This window comes from Netta rufina (genome assembly GCF_964035555.1).
Source record: "Netta rufina genome assembly, chromosome: 7".
Lineage (NCBI taxonomy): Eukaryota > Metazoa > Chordata > Aves > Anseriformes > Anatidae > Netta > Netta rufina.
The window spans coordinates 10,269,573-10,278,144 of NC_140130.1; positions in this window are offsets into that span (position 1 = coordinate 10,269,573).

The window sequence follows — 8,572 nt, forward strand, 5'->3', positions numbered from 1 at the left end:
ATTTTGAAGAAGTTTTACATCCTACAGACATCTATGTAATCCCACTCCTCTAGGGACTGCATTGCCTAAGGCAACACAAGCCTGAACAAGAAATGCAGCTGTGTAAGATACCAGGGCAGAGGCAGAGCCAGAACAACCAGCGCTCACCTCCTTGGCTTATGGCACTGTTGAGGGACAGCAGAAGGCTGTTTAGGGCACACCAGAACTGCCACATGTGAAATAAAACTCCCCACAGCAGCAATTTGCTCCCCTCCACGTCCCAGCTCAGCAGCACGAAGAGGCCTCGGCCCCACAGGCCCCAAGGCCCTGAGCTGTGTGGAGCTCAGCTGTGGAGCTCCTTGGATCCTAACAACAGAGCAGAAAGCCCCAGGGCAGCCTCTTCAAGCCTTGGAAAACCCTCCTTAAAGCACACAAACTAGGGAGGGAAACCTTGAAAGCACCAAAGTCATCGAATGTGATTCTGACTACGTGTCGGGAACCGGCCTAGCAGAGGACGCAGCACTTGGGCGTGATCAGTTCTCCCAGAACGAATTGCAGCCTCACATCTGCGGCTTCTCCACTCACTTGCTTTTCTACAGACGTTTCCACAAAAGCACACCAGAATAAGAATGATACATCAGTGACCTTTCTTCCTACTATTTTTGTTATCATTACCTGTCGGTTAGTCTCCTTCATTTCCAGTCTTCTTATACAACCTTTCTAGTGCCAGGTGCTATGAGCTGTGTATTCAGCATCACTGCAGAAGCCGCAACTGATATTTTGGGTTCTTTTTTGTCCTAAGGGTTGCAGCGTCATAAGTAAGTTCAGAACAAGGCAGTGGGGAAATAGTTTCCACACTAATGTATTCCACACCATACATTCCTAGCCTGCATCAAGAGGATTGTGGATAGCAGGTCGGGAGAGGTGATCCTCCTCCTCTACTCAGCGCTGGTGAGGCCACACCTGGAGTACTGTGTGCAGTTCTGGGCTCCCCAGTGCAAGAGGGATGGAGAACTTCTAGAGAGGGTCCGGTGCAGAGCCATGAAGATGATTAAGGGATTGGGACATCTGTCCTATGAGGAAAGACTAAGAGAGACAGGCCTGTTTAGCCTAAAGAAGAGGAGATTGAGAGGGGATCTTATCAACCTCTATAAATACCTGAGGGGACAGATATAAATACCTAGAGTGGATGGGGCCAAACTCTTCTTAGTGGTGGTCAGTGATAGGACGAGGGAAAATGGCTATAAATTGAAGCACAGAAGGTTTTATCACCATACGAGGAGGAACTTATTTACAGTTTGGGTGACAGAGCACTGGAACAAGCCACCCAAAGATGTTGTGGAGTCTCCTTCTTTGGAGATATTTAAAACCCGCCTATCTCAAACAACAGAGCAAAGTAGGAATTCCACTAAAGCATAGTCTGGCTCATTCTGATACAAAGGCTTCCAGTACTAACAGAAAGTTTCAAAACTAATATTGAGAGATTTTGAAGAGCAAAACTATTGACTCATCTCATTCCCAGGTATGAAAGATACATTTGCTGCATAACTACAGCTCTTGTCCAGTGTGGAGGAGTGACAGGTTAATCAATAATGTCACACAAGGCAGAAGAGACTCTCTTTGGAATTTGTTCAACATGGCCTCCAGTTATTGCATTTTGTGGGCTATGACTAGGAACTGCAACTTTGATTGCTGTATTTGCAATACACTGCACTAATATCACTGTATTTTCTATTTCCCCCAGCATCTATAGCTGAGAGTCTGTGGCCCTGAAGCCTGCCTAGCCTGCCTCTGCCTTTAAAGCTAAGGTAAAAGAGAAACTCTTTTCTCTGCACAATTCTCCAATTATCTATGTTTAAACTGATCACTTGCAGAGATATTTTCTTAACCACTGCATTTATCAGTGTGACAAAGGACCAGAACTTAACTATAATTTTGTGTTGCTGGGCATTGTTCCATTTCTGAGGAACAAGGACAATTAGTCCTGCAAAAACTGCTGCTCCTCCAGATGACAGAACATTTTGATTCTCTGGAGGATACCAGTGTAAGTTACAATGCAGGAGTTCAACAAGCACAGCTTATTTAACAATCAACAGAGAAATCAAACCAGACACCTTTCCTAATCATTTATCAAAGCACATACAATCTCATTTTATGGCAGATGAAGAAATAAATATTGAGGAAAAAAATTCTTCTGTAACCAGTTCATTTTAATAAATAAAGCGTAACAAAATATCACAGCAGATGTGTGGTGTTCTGACAGCTATTTTTTGTGGTTGTTTTTCACCATTTCATTTCCTCAGCTGAAAACTACAGAGAGCCTTGGAAAGCACCAACTTGCAGCAATAACTCTCTCAGCCACAATTCTGAGGTTTCCTTTTGGGATGTTTAATGACATTCTGCAGGAAAGCAAGTACTCACTGTAATGACAGGTGCTGGAAGATGCATAGCTGGCTGGCCTCATTGCCTGAAAAGGGAGGAAAAGGTCTGTGTTAAGGCCTGATGATTTCTTGCCTTTAAGGCCAACAAGCCTGAAGTGATGGACAAAAGCTTGCTACCACTTTCAGAAAGCTACAGCTCTCAGAGATACGCAGCTGTAATGTACATAGGGCTCAGCAAGAAAGCCATACATACACACATCCACCATTCATCCTCAACGCGTTGGCCTGACAGCCAAGGCTGTGGTACGTTGGCTCTGCATCCACTGTTTCAGCATCTGCTTTCTATTCATAAGCATTTGGTCAAGTGTCCCATGCTAAAACGTGGTAAGGTTTAACTGCCAGTGAAAGTAGGAAGATGGCAAGGCTACAAAAGGCATCCACACATCTACAGACCAGCCTAAGCAAGCAGAAAAGGAAAAAAAAAAAAAAAAAAAAAAAAAACTGTTTCTGAGATGCATACCTTTTGACTAAATTGTCTCATCTAGTTTTACATAGTAGCAGTGAACAGAAAAGAGGTTCATTAATTTATGAATAGACACCCCTAGTTATCTCTGGAAAGGCCAGTTTTTATCTGTGCTTTGGAACTTTGCAAAACAGCTTTCAGGGTGGCTGTAAGGGTTGCACACAGCTGCAATGAGTAGGAAAAAACATCAAACCATTCCTTCAGACACCAGTGACCCAGTCATCTGTTATACCATAACCCATACACCTTCATAGACAAAGTCTTTGGTCTTAATGTAATTCATTTTATCCTGCATTCAACAGCCTAATTTTGTTGGGAAATAATGAACAGCCTGTTCCAAAGTCTGTCATCTCGACCAGGGATCTTTCCAGTGACACTGAAGGGCTTTCAGTGAAAGAGTTTAAACTTACTAAAACAACATTGGCACTATCTCCAGGGAGTTCTAGGTCAGGAAAAGATTTATACAACATACATTTCTCAATCTTGTCTGAGATCGCTTCATACAGAAATAATGTGTGGACAATAAGACATTTTCAACAAAGGTGAGATTCCTGTTGCCTCTACAAACTGCTAGCCAATGGCAGTGTAAAAGGGGAGGGAAGAGCTGAAAGCAGAATTTTTTTGATAAAGGAATCTGATAAAAACAGTATCACACCTTGTCAGATGCAAACATAAGAGAGACTTCTGTCTTTAAACAGCAGCAGAAATATTAGAGGAAATAAATACCTTGGAATTTATCTTCAGAATTACTTTGCACAACAGTATCAGAACTGTTTTCTATAAACATGAAAAACAAAAGTAACAACAAAGGTTAGTACTATCCTCATATAAATTTTAAGACCTTCTTAGGAGAGTTTTGAAGAGGCAAGGCACCGACTACTGAAACAAGATGCCCTCTTTCTGGATGTGTGGCATTATCTGGATTAAACAAAGAATTCTCTCACCATTAACCAGTAACCGCAAGGCAACTGAGGACAACCTCCAGTTGTTCCATTTTTCTCCAGATCAACACAGTGTTTCTTTCTGCAAATGTCAGACAGTTTCTTTCACAAAATGTCTAAACATTTATCAGTTCAGAATTACCAACCCAGTTATTTATGGAAACATCCTGCACAAAAAGAACTGTTGCTAACAGACTTTGGACCGTGATCTAGCAGCCTGTAATTATCATTTTTGTTAAACCTTCCCCCAACAGAGGCATGATTCCCTTAAAGGTGGTTCCCAAACAGAAGTCCTCATTAGAAAGAATATGTTTATATGTGTAGTGCATAAACAGATTGGATTAAAAAGTGATAACTGCACCATTTAATCTTGTAAATAAGTAGAACAGGAAATTGTTTTTGTTATTGACTGCTTTCAGAGCTATTCAGAATAATCTCAAAGAAAATTCCTAGCTCATTTCTAATTTGTACTGCTCAGAGTGGATCTATTTTCATTTTTAATCACTTCTGTTTAACCATGTTTAACCATCATCCTCTCCTCATCTTTTGTTTTGCTTCTCATAAGAGGGAAAGGCTGAGGATGCCTGTTCACCTTTTCTTCTCCTTACTGTACCCCTTCCTCCTGCCTGAAAGTTGTTCAGAAGCCCCAGAACTGTGACTATGCTAAACAGATGGCTGAGACTTAACACATTGTTATAACAAAGCAGGCTTACTCTCCGTTTTCATGCCAGTCCTACTTCCCTGATCACACCACAGCACGCATGTTAGTCAGCTCCTGTACTCCGAAGCAAGTCCTTGGTGAAAACACCCAGGGAAGAACAAAAGACATTTTGCCCCAGTCATATACAGATGAATCAGACTTCAGCTCTGTTTAAGGAGAGTTAATCCAAATCTTTTAGTCTCTCCTGTTTCCAGTTCTGTCTCTAGTTTTTATATTTCAAAAACTAATTCATCTGGCATTATTTTGTGGTAAAACTGGAGACAAACAGAACAAGAAAAATGAAGCAACCACCACTGGGTACCAAAAAATGTCAAGGAAATTCCAAAACCGAAAGCCTAAAAAAATAAATAAATTGTGAGATAATAAGTGTAAGACTACCTTTCTCACTGTCCCCATTAACAGTAGCGATTAAATTGTCTGTACAAGAATTCAAAATGCTTTTAGAGTGTCTTACTACACATTATTACTACTGGCCACAGAATATGCTGTGGAATAAAATGCAGAGTTTTCCCATGCTGTTCTACAAAAAGATGGGATGAGTGCAGGGACCGTTCTGCAAACACGAAAGACAGATAAGGACAGGGCATGTGGACAGCCCAGTGCCAGTGGAGTACTCTGTTACTGACTTTGAAGGGAAGACCTCCTAGCAGAACAAAATATCAGGAAAGTCACACAAATCATCTCTTAAAAGGTGATGAAGCAGCAAAGATAAATGCTTAAGTGCTCCCCCCCAAAAAAGAGAAAAACAAACAAAAGAAAAACAAAACAAAACAAAACAAAAAACCACCAACCCACGCTTACAGATGAGAGTGACCAAGGACCCAAGGAAGGCAAAGAGGAGGAGGCAGTAGAAGCAAAGAGTAAAGATGTGCCTTAGGGCTTTCGTGATTAGCCTGTGGTCTCTATGCAGCTCTTTCAACCTTTGCACAGCTCAGAAGACATTGTTTCTACAGGGTTAACACTGGAAATCAAGTAGCCTGTGATTTCAGCCCATCTGCACTATATCTAGAACTAAAGCCACAATTTTATAGAGGAGTCAGAGTTAATAGCAAGGAGGCATGAATGTTACCCTAAGAGTGTTTTTCACCTGCTTTTCTGACATAATGTATGCACAGACCTGTCGAGTTAATAGCAGAGGTGAGCACATCTACGTGTAGTTCCTTACTGATAATTGGAATACAAGGGCCACTAATTACAGAGAACTTGGTGGCACGAAAGAGTCACAGAAACACAGTGTGGACCTAATGACTTCTTCCATTCAACTGTGAAATACTTAATCCACTATCCAACTGCAGACGTAGGGAATGAACTAAACTGCATTTTAAGCTAAGATGGATATCCCATACAAGACAACCCTAAAGCAGTATAAGACAGACAAATTTGTTTGGTTTCCTCTTTCCCACTACATTCTAAATTCTTACCAACAGGTCTTGGTTTTAAAACTGTCTGCCTACAAGTAAGCATATTATTTTTCATATATATATATTTTTAAGATAAAAAATAATCAAGGAAAGTAGAGAACTAGAAAAAAATCCTTGGGCAGGAAAAATGCTGCTTTACATTTGAAATCAAATAACATTTCTGATGTTGATAAGAAGGTCAGTATTTCCATTGCTGTAGATTGTAAATTTCTTAATTTGGCAGGACTTGAAACAATTCTATTTCTTCTCACGTTCACAATTTTTGCTGGCTGTGACATGTCTGCGTCAACTCCAGTGAAAACGTTCAGCTTTAACTCATCTTTGGTGGAAATGAATGAAAGAAACAGAAGTAGGGCAAGGTATAGCAAAGTAGAACAACCTCAAGAAGGCTCTAGACTCGATCTTCAGCAATAACCCCAAGTACTGGTGTTGCTGCCTGGACGGTAACAAAGTCTGAGCATTCTGGTACTGCTTCTCTGTTGGGCAAGCTTGCAAGAAGTCAGAATGGGGAATGTAGGATCAGCTTCAACAGTCTGGTCCATCTGCTCATGTAGGCTGTTCTAGCCAAGGGTTTTTGATAGCCTGTTCAGAGCATTCTTGGGATAAATGGCACCATGCAACTGAAATACATTTTTTTTTACATTGTCAAAAAAAAAGACAGGAAAAGCTCTCAAGAATAAGCTTCTCTATTCCTGAATAGGATAGCTTGCTTTTCCTCTCTAGACCTTGGAGAGATGGCATTCAGATCACTGATATGATATTTATCAGTAAAACCTTACTTAGACAAGGGCTCTGTTACTGATTACTCTTGAAGAAATTGCACTAGATTCACTGGAAGTATCAATGCTGACCCCTTTTAATTAGAGTAATCTGTATCAACAACCTTTGCTAGTGATTCATGAACAGATATTTTTGCAATATTGAACTTCGCTACATTTTCATGAGTAAAAGGTAAAGGATTTGGATCTCTCATATAAACTGTTTTGTGAGAAGAAAAGAGTAGAAATTAATTCATTGGCTAATCTAAAATTCATAGTGTCATCTTTGACATTCCTTTCCTGACGGTGCAATTAATAAACATTGAAGGCCCCATCAAGACAAATTTATCACCTAGAACACAAGATTATGAGATCTTACCCTCAGTCCATGTTTTTGAGTGTATGCATCAGAAACCACAAACCAGGAAAAACAACCACGATGCAGTACAAACACCACACGTCATTTAGCAATCCACTTCAGGCTATTAGAAGATGTGAAGACCAAGTGTGGCATTACATTTATCCATCACACCATGAGGAGCTTATTAGTTGAGCTATATATAAAAATGTTTTCAAAGGAAGGGCTTCAGAGGCATGGACTTATTCACTGTGGCCAAGGCGCATCCATATATTGGCTTGTCCTGAATTAACAGAGTGAGACCCCATGGCCCCTGTACACGTGTAAGTGAAATACCAGTTAATGGCAATACAGCTTTCTTCTGCTGCTGCACATGGACTATTCATCTTCACGCGAGTGAGCCAAGCTTTATTGCTATGCACTTGTTTTGTATTTTGAGTGGCATGTACTAAGTATATTTATGCAGCCTTTGGCTTATTTTTAGGTAGAAAATAATTAAAAAATAAATCAAATGTGTGAAGCTGATTGTAAGCAGAATTGTTCAGCATACAATGCTCATGAATAGGAAACTAAACAAGAGAAAATGCCTTTTCCTCTGGAGATGTTATAGGTCCAGCTTTTCCAATACAAGCTGATCTAGGCTCCAGAAGTCATTCTGTGTAAATCCCATGTAGCATTGTAATGTATTTTTTTCCACTTGCAAGCGACTGGTACCACCTTTATTTTGAACTAACAGAAGCAAAGACGTCAAGGTCATGCTTTTTCAGTTTGCTGAAGCAATCCAATACTGTGACTATCTTGGCCAGCTGCCAGCAGAACTGGACTTTAAATATCTTATAAGAGCATCACTGCATATCTGGTTTAATTCTGCCCTGCAATTTAAAAGTCTAATGCAGGCAAGTACATGAAAGAATTTCTCATTCAATCAGCCTCACCTTGTTCATATACAGAAAAGCATCACATTGCTTTAAAGACACACGGGAAATAAAGCTAACAACAAAGGGCTTTTATGCCTTTTGAAAAGGGGAAAATGGAGCAGTAATGGATTGTGAATGGCTTGGTTGATATATTACAAAGCTGAAATAATAAGCAAGAGAGAGTCTTCTGGGAAGGAGTCTCTCTGTCTGAAGAATGCGACCTGACCTGCAAATAGCAAAGGAAGCATTTATATATTGTCTAGGTCTGAAGATGAGACAGGATGATCCAGGGGAAAGAAGCAAAGAACAAACAAAAAAGCAAAATCTGTTTAGGTGTTTTATTGCTTTAAACAATACCAGCAATGGCAATATGCCTGTTGATAGATTGACCTTGATATACCTGCTGGCTACCAAAGTCATTTCAGTTCATTCCACAGCTCGGTTGAAGAGCTTTTCAAACTACAGCAAAATAAATGGATGGAGAACAAGAATACCCTCATGTAGTCCATTACCATCTTCTTTCAGCTTGATTGCTCTTACAGCTTATATTAATCACATTGCCTACAGCCATCG